The following is a 3892-nucleotide window of genomic DNA, read 5'->3' as shown; positions in this document are numbered from 1 at the left end:
TTTTATTTATTGATTTTAGAGAGAGAGCAAGAAAGAGAAAGAGAAAGAGAAAGACGGGGCACGGAGGAGCAGGAAACATCAACTCATAGTAGAGCTTTCGGTATGTTTCCTGACCCTGCAAGCCCGGGGTTGCAACCAGCGCCCTCAGCATTCCAATTTGATGCTTTATTACTTATTTTTTTAAAGATAAAATAAAACTTATTCTCTCTTGCAGTTATGATATGAGCACATTGGAACTCTTTTATAAATGTAACATATTATGAAATCTTAGTAATCTTATTTTTTCTTATATCTTGGAGCAGTTATTTTTGTCTTCCTAGGGATTGTTTTATTATTACTCATCAATTATTCTCAACTATGCTGAAAGAGCCTAAAATAATAAGAAAACTGAAGAATGATGAAATTACCAAGAAGGATGAAGCAATAGTATAATAAATGATAAGTATTTTATCATCCTCCAGTTTTCTTAATTTGTTGCCTAAAGTACTGTATCATTTCTCAAGAAGATATAAAAGAAAAGTAGAGATATCATATTTGTGGTCTGCTTTTAGTTTCATTTGCTAAAACTGAAAATTCTGGCTTTTTCCTTTTCTACCTATAATGGCAACAGGAGGTAGAGGGTGAGCTTTTATAATTATTATATAAGCCAGAAGATTGATGTAGCACTCTAGAATATAAGCAAGTGATAATGGCAAAAATGATTGTGTAAGAGAAATCTTAGCCTGTAAATCTTTAGATAATGATATTCTAGATAATTTTCAATAAATTAAGAATATGTTTTTAAGGAAAAAGAGGAAATATGGTACTTTCATCCAGTTAGTCACTCAGCCAGATGGATTCAATTATACAACATTTTATGACAAGAGCCTAAACCTTCCTATTTTCTTAAAAAGACAGATGGCAATATTCTTTAATCTTTTAAGTATTATTTTATTCAATAAAGTGTTATTTTTCAAAATGTATGGCTGGTGGACCTCCTGTTTATGCATCTTCACCAGCAGCTGGGGCAACCCCACCCTTGGTCTTTCTGGTGTAAATTATTTGAGCTTTGTACTCTGAAACTAGTTTAATAAGTCCTTTTCTAAGGAGCTCCTGCTGGCCTGTCTTGGCCAACGAACTGGGGGTCTTCAGTCTCAGAGAGATAACAGCTGGGGTTATAATAAGACCAGAGTTTGTCATATGTCACTTTGTCAAACAGGACTAGTTTGCTGAGTTTGTCCCGAACTTTATCTTTGGACCACTCCTCCTTCCTGGCCTCGCCCTGGATTTGCTCACTGGGTCTTTGTCTTTCTTGGCTGACTTTCCAGCATCTTTCTTCTCGTTGCCCTTGGGCTGCAGAGCAAAACTCCAAAAGCTGCGGCTACCACTGCAGCCTTGCTAAGATGTCAGACAAAAAAAGTAATCTTTTAGATTTCTGTGAACCAAAATTTACTTGAAGTGCTTTGCGCGTGGTTGAGTATCAAAGGCAGGTGTGTGTACAAAGAGGAAATAGATGATGTAGGAATAAAAATATGAATTGGATTGGATTGAAGATTGTAAATTATGTTTATCAATCTGAAAATGGAAATGTTTTGCAATTATGGAACAAAGAAGATGGTCATACTCTCTTCAACAAAATTATGAGCCACCAAAGCCTTCAAAGGTATTATGCTTTGATGATGCAATTGCGAACAAAAGAACAAAAAGGAATGATAAACCAGACCAATTAGAGGTACATTTGAAATCTGGAATCAGTATTTACATAATCAGTATGTTTCAGGTTCATGACATTTGATGAGCAGATGGTTTCGATCAAAGTTTACTGTCTATTTCAGGTATGTCTCCTTTAAAACTAGTAAAATATAGAAACAAATTTTGGGTTTATTATACATATATTAAAATTTTTATTAGCAATTCTTGTTTTAAAATATTTATTTATTTTTTAGAGAAGAGAGAGAGAGAGAGAGAGAGAGAGAGAAGGGGGTGGGGAGGAGCAGGAAGCATCAATTCTCATATGTGCCTTAACCAGGCAAGCCCAGGGTTTTGAACCAGCTACCAAAGCATTCCAGGTCAATGCTTTATCCACTGCACCATCACAGATCAGGCCTTTATTAGCAATTCTAACAAAGTTGGGTTTTACTATGTGTGATCATCAGCCGCCAAGTTGATCCCCACTGATCTTTGCCTCCTGGAATTTACACTCATACATATTCCCCTTTTCCATCATACCAGGGTTGGCCTGTGTAATCAATAGAATATGGCAGAAGTGTTAGTATGTCACTCCTGAGATTAGGTTATAAAAGACTGTGGCTTCCATCTTGGGCTCTCTCATTGATGATCACTTGCTCTGGGGGGAAGCCAGCCAGAGAATCCATGTGGAGAAGAACGGAAGTATTCGGTCAACAGCCAGTGAGAAACTGAGGACTGCTAACAACTGCGTGGATGAAATTGGAAGTGGGTCTTTTAGCTAAAAATGATGGTAACCCTAGTTGATAGGTTGACTGCAACTAGAACCAGCTATATAACTTATGGGGTCCAGTGCAAAACAAAAATGGGTAGGGGGCTTCTTGTTAAAAAATTATTAAAATTTCATGACAGCAGCAACAGAGGATTAAGCTAAAGGTGGAACTTTTCATTATTGTACAGGCTGCATGCCTATGACGCTGGCTCTGACTGCCATCTCTAAGAAACCCTGAGCCGGAGCCACCCAGCTAAGCCATTCCTAGATTCCTGATTCATAGAAACTGTGAGCTTTTTTTAAAATTAAGTTTTTGCAGTAATTTGTTACATAGCAATAGATATGAAGACACTATCCCTTTATTCCTACTTCTGTAAATTATTTGTAAAATGACTTAAAATTATAAAAACATAAAATAACTCTATCAGACCCACATGGTAAATAGTGATAAATATTTTTCCTGGGCTACTGAGAGTTCAAGGGATAAGAGTGATCCAGTTAGTTGCAAATTTAGTTCTCTGTTCTTTCCTGCCTCTGTGCCTTTGCGCATGCTGTTTGCCGTGCCTAGAATGCTTTCCCCCTGCTCTTTGTTCATCTTAAACATCACGCTTTCAAGAAAGGTGACCCTCCAGACTGAGTTAGGCATCTTTTTAATAACTCCTAAAACATCCTGTACATCTTTGCAGTACTGTGGACACCTATAATTAGTGAATTATTAGTAATTAGTTGCCTAATGTCTGTCTTCCTACTAAACTGTAAACTCTTTGAGGTCAGTCACCTTCTTCTCCCTTTGTTCTTCTATTATTTTATTTTTTAGTTCATTTTAGAAAGGGGAGGGGGGAGAGAAAGGGGAGGAGGACAGGAAGCATCAACTCCCATTTGTTCCTTGACCAGGTAAGCCCAGGATTTTGAACCGGTGACATCAGCGTTCCAGGTTGACACTTTATCCACTATGCCACCAAGGTCAGGCTTCCTTTTGTTCTTATTGTATGTCCTACACCTAGTAGAATACTGGGCACACAGTTGGGATGCAATAAAATTTGTTTGACTGACTAATTTGTCTCTGTACCAATGGATTAGGACTTAATGGTGATGATTTGTAATGGAATCTTAAACCCTGGTCTGAAAAAGGTCCTTGTAACAATGTTTTTTCTAGAGTACCCAACTATGTGGTCATGGGCCTGAAGACATGAAAAGGGCTCCTTGCCTTATGGGCTCCAGTGGGAATAATACAAACCATGGAAGCCGACAAATAAAAATTCAAGCATGTGATTGGGGAAAATTTACATACATGGAAATAGGAGTTAACCTTCAGTAATGTACAAAATAGCATGTGCAAATATATCATGTGTTTCTGACTCTTAAAATGAGTAGATTTAACGGGGTGCCAAAACTTTTGATGTGTATGCAAAATTTAAGGACCTTTGTGGTCAAGCCTCAGTTTTTCACCGGCAT

At 37.5% G+C, this 3892-nt stretch overlaps 1 pseudogene; it reads right to left on the bottom strand.

Moving 5' to 3' along the window:
• Nucleotides 1–981: 981 nt before the first annotated feature.
• Nucleotides 982–3892, bottom strand: LOC136377029 (small ribosomal subunit protein eS25-like; annotated as a pseudogene).

The sequence above is a fragment of the Saccopteryx leptura genome, chromosome 6, assembly GCF_036850995.1.
Source record: "Saccopteryx leptura isolate mSacLep1 chromosome 6, mSacLep1_pri_phased_curated, whole genome shotgun sequence".
Taxonomy (NCBI): domain Eukaryota; kingdom Metazoa; phylum Chordata; class Mammalia; order Chiroptera; family Emballonuridae; genus Saccopteryx; species Saccopteryx leptura.
The sequence above is the reverse complement of the archived record's forward strand: the minus strand, read 5'-3'. Positions and strand labels throughout refer to the sequence as shown.